Below are 11,186 nucleotides of genomic sequence, written 5' to 3' on the forward strand. Positions count from 1 at the left end.
ACACGACTGAAGCGACCTAGCAGCAGCAGCAGCAGGCTTCCTAATCTCCCAACGAGGATGCTCTGGTCTGCTCCCCGGACTCCGTCTTCCTCATCTATCCAGACCATCTGGGTGTAGGGATATCAGCCTCCCTTTAAGTCCTTAGAAAAATGAAAAACACCTCTTCCAGAGCCATAGGGATGTGTGGAGGGTGAATTAGAATGCCCCAGTTTATCAGAAGTTGGGGTCTCAAACACCTGTTCTCAGAAGCAGAGTCAGGCAAAAGAGGAAAGTGAGTGAAGCCTGGAGAGACCCAAATAACTTGACCAAAGCCTCTTGGCCAGCTATTAGGACGATGGAACAACCTAGATTGTTTACACTGTTAGCCTAGATTCTTGAATAGGAAGTTGATAGAATCAGAGTTATGCTTGAGGCAGATTAACCTGTATAGGAATTGGAATACTAGGCTTGCTATTTCTGGTTTCCTTGAGGCCATTCAAAGTGAACCCTTTATCAGAGTCCTCAATTAGTATCTGGGAAAGCCTGGGGCAAGGGAACAAGTGAGTGGAGGCCCAGCTCCCTGACCTCTGTGGGGCTGGCAGCTAGTGCCTGGAGTTAAGGTAGCCAGGCTGGGCTTTAGTCTCAGTTCCACCAGCAGTTCATTGTGAGGCCTTGACCTAATCAGTTCATCTCTTTCAACCTATTTCCTCACTTGTAAAATGGGCATCTAAAACCAGCCTCACAGGCTCGGTATATTAAATAAAATTTCTCCTACCACAGGGCCTCTCGTATAGTGCTTAATACATGCTGGCTGATTCATCATTTATCCAGAAAGTATTTGCTAAGGTCCTGCTTTGTGCCAAGCCTTGGACCAGACACAGGGGACACAAGGGTGAACAAGGAAGAATCAGCCTGGACCTTCACCGTGGCTGAGTTCCAGGCTAACCATTCCATGAATGACACTGAGCTAGTGGAGAGGAAGGGGTAACTCCTTGTCGAGATGCAGTGTCCTGCAAACAGAAGGTTACAACTAGCCTGGTCCAGAAATTACCCTCCCTTCACCTCTCTTTATTGGAAGTGAGCACTAGGCATATAAAGGTGCTGGATGTTGGGAAATTTGGGATCCAGTCTCTATCATTGATCTGCTAAGTCTTCTCTAGGCCTTGATCCGCAATTGCAGAATAAGAGGTAAGTGAATGAGCCTGGAACCTAGTAAGCTCTTCACAGCTGAAGTCAAACCCTGGGACTTGACTTATGGATTGAGGAGGGTACCCTCCACCTGATTTGCCCTTATTCTAAAGCCAGGAATGGCACTGACTTTCTGGAATGATTTCCTTTACAGGTGTTGTAAGAAGCTAAGAGGCAGCACCAGATGGGCTTATTTGCTAACTGCTTTCTCAAAAATGGTTTCTTTTAAAATGTATTTAATATTTACCAAGTGCCTTTTCCCAACCCCAAACTTTTGTATTACTTTTCCAAACTAATCTTCACTATCATCCTATGAGATTGTTGTTTTCTTCATTTTACAAATGAGGAACCCGAGGCTCGGTGAAGATAAGTGACTTGCCCTGAAGTGATAGATTTGGGACCAGAACTCAGTTCTCCTGTTTGCCTCTATGCGTGCTCAGCCACTCAGTCGTGTCCGACACCCTGTGACCCTATGGACTGTAACCCGCCAGGCTCCTCTGTCCGTGGGATTTCCCAGGCAGGAGTACTGGAGTGGGTAGTCATTTCCTTCTCCAGATGATCTTCCCGACCCAGGCATCAAACTCCCATCTCGTGCATTGGCAGGTGGATTCTTTACCACTGCACCACCTGAGGTTGCCTCTACGAGAAGTGCTCAAAGGAATTGGGAGAGTTCACCCAGGAAAAAAACCAGCTTTGGGAGGGTACAATCCATATGTTCCAGACTCCACAGGGATAGAGAAAGAGATTTCTATATAATGTAAGCCTGACTAAAATGTCCCCCTTGAACCAGGCTGGGGACTTCCAGAGCCTTGCTCCTGCGATGCAGGCAAGCACTCTGTTACAGTCAGACCTCTTGAGATTCTTTGGGGGAAATGCCACAGAACTTTCCTGTGGCCTTGGAGACAGAACTGGTACAGGTCTCAGCTGCATCTAAAGAAAGAGGTTTTCCAGGCAGAGTGGCCCCTGAAGGGAGTGAGCTCCTCCATCCCTGTGACTGTGCAACCAGGTGCTGGCTCCCTTCCATCGAGGAGGCCACAGATGGGATTCTTACCCTGGGAATGAATTAATAGCTACCATTTATTTTGCCTCTTCCATGTTTCAAGCTCTGAACTAAGCATATTTTCATTGCTTCTAACCCTCACAACAACACCTAGCAGTACCTATGACCCATTTCAGATTTCACAAACTGAGGCCCAGAAGTAAAATGACCTACCCAAGGTCACACAGTTAGGACAGGAGAGCCAGGCCTAGCCCCTGACTACCTCTGGCTCTGAAGCTGTGCTCTCCTTTCAGCATGCCTGCGGCTATATAGTCTCCTGGAAGGAACGTAAAGTGAAGTAAAGTGAAGTCGCTCAGTCGTGTCCGACTCTTTGCGATCCCATGGACTGTAGTCTACTAGCCTTCTCTGTCCATGGAATTTTCCAGGCAAGAATACTGGAGTAGGTTGCCATTTCCTTCTCCAGGGGATCTTCCTGACCCAGGGATGGAACCCAGGTCTCCTGCATTGACGGCAGACGCTTCACCCTCTGAGCCACCAGGGAAGGAACGTGATTCTAAGTTTAAGTCAGAGCCACGACTGAAAGTTGGCCTGGTACAGATATAAGAGTGGGCATTGAAAGACGAGCTATTCTCGTATTCCACAGGAATCCCAGGAGAAACCTCAGGTAAAGTGTGCAGCAGCACTTGAGCATGGCTAGCATGGAACAGCACCCACCTCACTCACTCCAGCACCCCAGAATGTGACCAACGGCAGGTTGGTACTCCATTCAAAGCTTTCTCCAGAGAAGATGGCCAGCATCCCATCTGCCCATTCTGTACCAAGGCACCCCTTGCTGTAGTGGGGATTCAAAGCCTCCTCTACTCCCTTCCCTGCTTTGTCATTATCCCCCACTCACATTGTTGCAGACTGCTCAGGACTACCTGTCTGCCCATCCAGATGCCAGCTATCTCCTGCCTGAGCCCCGCACCCCGCCCCTGCAAGCCGACCTGAGGATGCTGTTGGAGACTGCAGTCTGTGAACCCCACCCCCATTCATCTCCTTTCTACCCTAGTCACTTTCCCCCCTCTATCTCCAGCTCACACACACACACACACACACACACACACACTGGTTTTTGCCCCTGCCTGAGGTATCTCTCACACAGGCCTCTGTTAAGCCTGATGTAGAAATGAGCCTGTCTCCTCCACAGCTCTCAGACAGAGAATCACAGCCCACTGGAGTAAGGCCTCAAAATCAGCCCCAAGAAGAGGACAGAGGCTCTTCCTAGGGCACAAAGTGGGTCTGTGGCAGAACTAGATCTTAGATTCTATCCAGCATCAACAAGCCCCTTATTCTGGGCTCAGTTGTAAGCAGCTATCTGGGGTATACTCCAGGCCCTGTACTCCAGCAGCCTGCAATCTCAGCACATGAACCAAAGGTATAGCAGTAAGGTCAGGACATGCAGGTCAGCCCAGGAGAGTCAGGTAGCAGGGATCTAAGGCCAGAGGTGAGTCCCTGAGAGGCAGGCACTGGGGTAGGGAATTATGGGCTCTGACGGTGCCCCTGTCAAGGAGTATTACAGCTCAGGGTGGAAGTAAGGGGACAGTCCCGAGGCTATAATAGGAGCTAACCATCGCATGATTTTGACTTCAAGAGGCAGGAAGCCACAGATCTAGTCCTGTCTCTACCAGGCACTTGCTGAGTGTGACCTTTGGCACATTGCAGATTCTGTCCTTTGTTCCTCCTAGGTAGGTGGGTGCAGGTCCAATGAAATAACAGGTACATGATCTGTAAAGGGCTGGGGAGCTATGTAAGCCAGTGACTACCCTACCTGGGATACATTAAGGAAGGCTGAATGACTGCCATGTGGGATGCTGACCAGGGTTTCCCACTGGGAGCTGCACTGTGATTACAACTCTGTGAAGCTGTACCAATGGATAAAACAGGTTGGGGTGGACGGCACAGGGATTTGGGGTCAGCAAACCTGGGTCAGATGTCCAGCTCCTCCTCTGCCTAGCTTTGGATTCTTGACCAAGTCCTAAAACCTCTTTTAAACCGAGTTCCCTTGTCCATAAAAGGAGAATAATGATTTTTTGCAGGGTTGTGATGGGAATTAAATGGGAATGTTTATGTAAAATGCTTACAACATACTGGCCTGTAAATATGAGTTTCCTCTGTGCTTGCATGTGTTTTCCTTCAGCTTCCCTGCATTTTCATTCTGGTTTTGTTTGCAAGTTTAAAAAAATAATAATAAAACACAAAAAGAGGAATTCCCTTGGGAGGAGGTTGAGCCCAGCTACAGTCTTGGTTTTGCCCTGACTCACTGTGAGGACCCGGGAAGTCCCTGCCCTCCTTCAGTCTTCGTTTCCTCTTCTGGGACACTGGGGCTTCCCAGCCTGGAAGGCATGGGATGCTACACATCTGGGAGCCTCTTCCACGGAGAAGACCCTCCAGGCTGAGCTGGGTGTTGGGGGGTCAGGCAGGGAGCAGGGGAGAGAGTTGTTGTCGGGGAGGGACAGCTCTATAACCACTGTGCACTGGCCCGTGGAGGGAGCAGACCCTATTCAGCTTAGGAAGCCTGCTGCTTACTTTCCCACAGCTTGCCTAATTAATGCCAAAACAGAACATGTTTGCCTGCTCCCTGCTGGGGGGTCTGTAGGCCAAAATGAGTGTCCTGGAGGGCTGGCAGAGGCCCTGGCATCCTGCCTTCTCCCTAGGCACTCACCCTTTGCCTGTCTGCAACACATCCATCCACACACCAGCGTACTGTGGCATGGGTGAGCTGAGCACTGCTTTCAACCAAAGTTGGCCCAGTGTATGGAGAGAAGCTTCCCCAGGACCTATACTCCCTCTTTGATTTTCAGCCCTCCTAAATGGACAGCTCCAATCCCTAAACCCATCTGTCTTCCCTGTCCAGCCTTGGCCTCACGGTGGGATCTAGTTCTTGCCATGTTGCTGCGGGCAGTGCATGTGGCATCAGAATGCTGGGAGCTTCTGTCAGTTGCTATGAGAGGGAATTCCCTGGCTCAGGAAAGCTCTTCCAGCAGAAGGGAGCAGGTGGTGAGTCTCCCTGAAGAGACAGACACCGCCAACACTGTAGGCAGAGCCAATCCTGGGGTAAGAAGCGTCAAATCCACCACCTCTGCCTTCTCTGATGCTTATCTACAGTGGCCACAGTAATAATAATAGCTCACACTTTATAACAGCTACTATGTGTCAGCACTTCACATAAATAATTAATTTAATTCTTACAACAACTTTGAAGTAGGTAATATTATTGGCCACGTTTTACCCTGCAGTCGCTAAGGGTAATGCAAACTAGGATTTGTACCCAATTAATCAAGGCTCCAGGGTCTGTGCTCTTAACCGATATGCAAATCTACCACCAAAAGATGCTATTTCCTATTAAACTCAGTTCCAAATTTGGAATCTGGCAAGATGCTTGCCCTAGTATTCTGGAATCTGTTTTTCACAGACTTGCCTCAGCTGAGAATCACCTAAAGGTGCTTGTTTAAAACACAGTACCTTCATCCCCTCCCTGAGGATTCAGAAATCTTTGTGTGGGAAGAGAGGCAGTGCCTGACATGTGGAAATTGCCCATAAATATTTGTTAGATGAATGAATGCCCCTGCCTTGTCTGAGCCTATGCCCATCTCTAAAATGAGGTTACAATTACACACCCAGCCTCATCTCAAAGTATGGCTGTGTGTTGAGCCATACTTGTATCTGCACAAGTTTTGCTTGGGTGTGAGGAGTTGTTTACAAGCACATTGGTCTGACCCCTCGTGATAGCTGTAACAATAATAGCTAACATTTCTTACATGCTGATGGAGTACCAGGCACAGCCCTGAGGGCTTTGACTATATTAACTCATTGATTCTCACAACACCAATTATCCTGACTTTAAGAATGGGAAGGGCTTCCCTGATAGCTCAGTTGGTAAAGAGTCTGCCTGCAATGTGGGAGACCTGGGTTCGAACCCTGGGTTGGGAAGATCCCCTGGAGAAGGGAAAGGCTACCCACTCCAGTATTCTGGCCTGGAGAATTCCATGGACTGTATAGTCCATGGGGTCGCAAAGAGTCGTACATGACTGAGTGACTTTCACTTCACTAAGGATGGGAAAACAGAAGTTCAGAGCTGTTTAAAAACTTCCCCTTGATCACACAGTTAGAAGCAGGATTCCAACTCCGGTATCCAGATGATTAACAACCCTGTCATAGTTTCTGGCCTCAGGCAACCTCTTCTCTCAAAAACTGGGCTGCCAAACTGTCAAACTTTTAGAGCAAATGTAGTATTCAGGGAGGAGAAAATGAAAAGTTGAATTAACAGGAGCTACAGATGGAGAAACAAGATCTAGAATTGCTTCCCTATTGTTCGAGCATGAGTAAGAAATTCCAAAGCTAGCTGTGCTAGCTCCAAGTGGGGAAGCTGCCTCTGTCTAAAAGAGGGGACTTGGAAGGCTGAACCGGAAGTGGGCTTTGATGCATGGGAGGTGGACATTCCCAAGGGAGGAACAGTGAGAGAGAGCAAAAACCGCAGGCTGGATGGGCCTGAGCCATGCTTAGGAACAGCCTGAGTAGTGAATCCTAGGAAATCAGCCTGCAGAGGTAAACTGTGGTCTTCCATGTGTGTCCCACTTTGATGTTTGCTCTAAATGTTGCTCTAAATGGGCTTCCCTGGTGGTCCAGTGGTTAGGAATCTGCCTGCCAATGCAGGGGACACGAGTTCAATCCCGTCCAGTAAGATCCATGCCATGAGGCAACTAAGCCACCCTCTAGAGCCCATGAGCCACAACTCCTGAGCCTACATGCTGTAACTAGTGAAGCCCGCACACCTAAAGTCCATGCTCTGCAACTAGAGAAGCCACTGCAACAAGAAGACCATATACCGCAACAAAGACCCAACAAAAGTCTTGTTCAGGCCTTCGGAGACTGAGGAAGCAGCACAGGCCTCTGACCTTGCTTCTGACCTGCCTGGACACTGTCCTGACTACCTGGCTGCTGTGAGTACAAGCCACCTGGCACCACAGATTAGAGAGGGGACAGATCTTGGAATTGTTGAGCCCCTGGAGGGGGTCTGGCCACCCATCCTTAACAACATTCCAAGATTTGCAAAACAAAACAAATAGCAGATTAACGTAAACCAGAGCTGCAGTTTGCTCTGATGATGCTATCAGTTTGCAGCCTGGGATTATAAAGGGGAACCCCCAAACTACAATTTTGAAGTCTCACTCATGGAGTAGATGCGCTGCCTGGGACTTTTCCTGAACTGGGACTCCAGATTGCTGTTACATGGGACTTCTCAGCACTGTTTGAATATGCATGCCAGTCAAAACCCAATTTGGTGATGTATGTACTATTACTCTCCTTTAGTATTCTATTTCTCTTTCCTTTTAATGATTGTTTATTGGAATTAAAATAGATAATTCTCTATTAGATATTGAGTCTCTTTTTTTTAATGATTGTATACTGAAAGTAAGATAGGTAATTCTCTATTAAATATTGGAATTGTTTACTTGTGTGTAACAAGTGGTTTCTTTTGTTAACAAATCCTTTGAACCTGAAACGAAAGTTAAAACTTTCAGCAAAACACATGGTTACCCTTGAGACCCTTGTGGCTCTGTTATTCTCCAAGTCCCCAGACAGTGCTTTCTAGTTGATAGCAATAGGAAGGTCAACGTGAAGTTTGGTCCTTTCTTTCTAGGGCAGTAATGAAAGCCTTCTCCAACCCAGCACTGATCACAGAGAAATGACTGGGTCAAAGCCATAGGCATCATCCAGATATTCCATCTGGGTGACAATTTTTCAGGCATATCTGGAGATGGTTATCCTCTATTTGCACCCCGACCCAGACCCTCAGCCCTGCAAGAGGTTGATTCCTGTGGGCTGCATCACAAGGCACCCTTGCTAACTGGCTTCTACTTGGGTTTTGATGATGAGGAATGACAGGAGCCCAGAGGATGAGAGCAGAGAAGGCCATGGCACCCCACTCCAGTACTCTTGTCTGGAAAATCCCATGGACGGAGGAGCCTGGTGGGCTGCAGTCTGTGGGGTCGCTAAGAGTCGGACACGACTGAGCGACTTCACTTTCACTTTTCACCTTCATGCATTGGAGAAGGAAATGGCAACCCACTCCAGTGTTCTTGCCTGGAGAATCCCAGGGACGGGGCAGCCTGGTAGGCTGCTGTCTATGGGGTCACACACAGTCGGACACGACTGAAGTGACTTAGCAGCAGCAGCAGCAGATGAGAGAAGAGAGACGTTGGGCTTTCTCCCTTTGCTCCCTCCCTGCTTTGCTGCCTCCCCTCCGACCTCCTTGATCCCATTTCTTCTTGGCAGGCCCACCTCTCCCTGGGCTCCAGTGATGGGACTCCTGCCCCTCCTTTCAGCCCTAGTCTCTGAGTGAGTGCCTCACCATTTTTCATTTGTTCCATTCACCAACCCACATCTCAATACAGCAGTCCCTTCATTAAGTCCCTTCTATTGAACCCTTAGAGGTGAATAGCTTCCTGCTAGCCTCCTGACTATTATACTAAGTATAATAAATCAGACAAAGACAAATACCAAATGATATCACTTATATGTGGAAACTAGAATCTAGAAAATATAACAAACTTGTAAAAATAACAGAAAAGGAACAGACTCACAGATGTAGAAAGCAAACCAGTGGGGAGGGGGAGGGGCAATATATGGATGGATAAGCATAATACAAACTCTTATGTATAAAATAAGCTACAAGGTTGGAATATAACCAATATTTTATAATAACTATAAATGGAATATAACCTTTAAAATTGTGAATCACTATATTGTATGCCTGTAACTTACATCATATTGTATATCAACTATGCTGCTGCTGCTGCTGCTAAGTCACTTCAGTTGTGTACGACTCTGTACGACCCCATAGACAGCAGCCCACCAGGCTCCCCCGTCCCTGGGATTCTCCAGGCAAGAACACTGGACTGGGTTGCCATTTCCTTCTCCAATATCAACTATACTTCAATTAAAAAAAAAAAGACACTATAAAAAAGAATATGGGACCCTCCACCTAGACCTGCCTATTTGACTCAGTCAGGTCGAGACTTTCTCCAGAACAAAAACCCAACCAGCGTGGCCTATGAACAGCCCTCCCATGCACCTGCTCTAGGACAAACAAGTGGCATGTGGCTTCTTTGAGGGCCCCAGGGTCTGATTATGAATGTCACTCTCTAAATGCACTCTTGTGGGAAGAGTCAGATGAGAGAGGGGCACTTGCAGCAAGGTAACAGTGACTGGAGTAGTGAACCAAGACCACAGAACAAGACCTGCCTCAAGGCAGGGCATGGCCAGGCCACCACTCAGGCAGGGTGGGAAGTCAGGAACCTGCTCTGCCCAGAGAAGGCTCCCTGGAGGGCCGGGCAGGGCCTGATGGGGAATCACAGGGTGCTGGAAAGGCAGAGAGGAGAGGGACAAAAAGCTTATCTCAAGAGACATCTGAGCAAAGGCTTGGCATAAGGAAGTGAGATCTCTGAGGAGCAGGGACCTAGAGGGCTGCACAGTGGCAGTAGCAGGTGGCAGGTGCCTCTCTGCCTCCTTGGACGTGGCACCTAACGCTGCCCTAGCCTGGAACAGGGCTCCCACCCCAGGACAAGTCTCCCACATTCCCTCCAAAGCTCTCTCACCTTCCTCAGGTTTGGGCTGCCAGTCAGCCAAACGCTTTCACTTCCCTTGCTAAGCACACCTGTCCAAACCGCAGGCACAACAGGGCCCAGGTTTCAGTTCTCATTTCCTCCATGCCTCTGTAGTCTCCTAAAAAGTTTCAATTTCTCAACAGGGGTTGGGTCTGACAGTGGCCTAATACTCTCAATCTTCTGTCACTGCCTCCTTGCCAACGTTCCTGCCTCTCCCCTAACCCAGCTGTCTCCTATCCTCTGCCCTCCTGTGGCTCAAGACTCTTCTGAGGCTCCTCCTATCCTCCAGATGCAGCCCAGGCTTCTTAATGTGAGTTTCTAGGCCTTTCACCACATGACCCCTGCTGACCTACTGGGCCTCACCTCTCAGTCTCACCATTTTAGGTGTCTTTTGTTCCAAACACAACATTAATACACACCTCTCCAGACCTCATCAGGTTCTTCTAGCAGCTTGACATTTCTGAACCTGCTGTTCCCTCCACCTTCACCCTTTCCCTCCTCTTCAATGCCTGATAAACTCATATTAATCCTCCAAACTTCTACTCAAAATCCCTGCTTCTGGAAGAACTTCCTCCTTCTCCCAGATCAGAATTAATCTTCCTCCCTCTAGATCTCCATGGCCGCGTTAAGATCTTGATGCCAGCACTAAGCACAAGCTGACTAGGTTTCTATTTAGTTGTGTCTTTTTCTGAACTCCTCTTCCTTTTAAATCTCTGGTGCTTTTTAGTTCTGTGACCTTGGTGCTTTTCAGTTCTCTCTCCCTGAGCCCCAGGCTAGATTGGGTGCTCCCTGTTGACAGGTTTTCAGCACCCATATGTACACTGATAATCACAGTCAATCCCTGATTCTTTAACTATCTCCCACTAGGCTGTGAATATCTCCCTGTTCTCTAGGGACCTCTGTCTCCCAGCCACCCCCCGCCAGCATGGGCCCCAGCTCTGGACCAGAGAACACACTTATGCTCTCACCTGTTGCTGTCCCATGGGCTTTCAGGGTGGAAGCTGCCAGGTGCCCAGACAGTTTTACTTCCTTCCTGGCTGCAGAACGCTGAGAGCAACTGTCAAACCTCAGGCACTTCCGTTTCACTTAGAGTCAGGCTTCCTTTTCACCCCTTCCCTAGGCAGCAAGTCGACCATGGGCTACAGGCTCTATGCCAGCTCCTGGGAGTTTTCTTTATTCTGGGGGCCCAGCCCAGATAGGTTTGGTGGTGGACTCCCGCTAAGGACAGTCTCCACACTTGGGGATTTGTGGCAAGAAAACCTGATTACCCCAAATCCCAGAGATTGGAGTCTTGACCTCATTTGACCTGTATAGTTGTGAAGTGAACAGCCTCACATGAGGGAACTCTTGCAGAATTATAAACACTCAGA

Source organism: Budorcas taxicolor, chromosome 15 (genome assembly GCF_023091745.1).
Source record: "Budorcas taxicolor isolate Tak-1 chromosome 15, Takin1.1, whole genome shotgun sequence".
NCBI lineage: Eukaryota > Metazoa > Chordata > Mammalia > Artiodactyla > Bovidae > Budorcas > Budorcas taxicolor.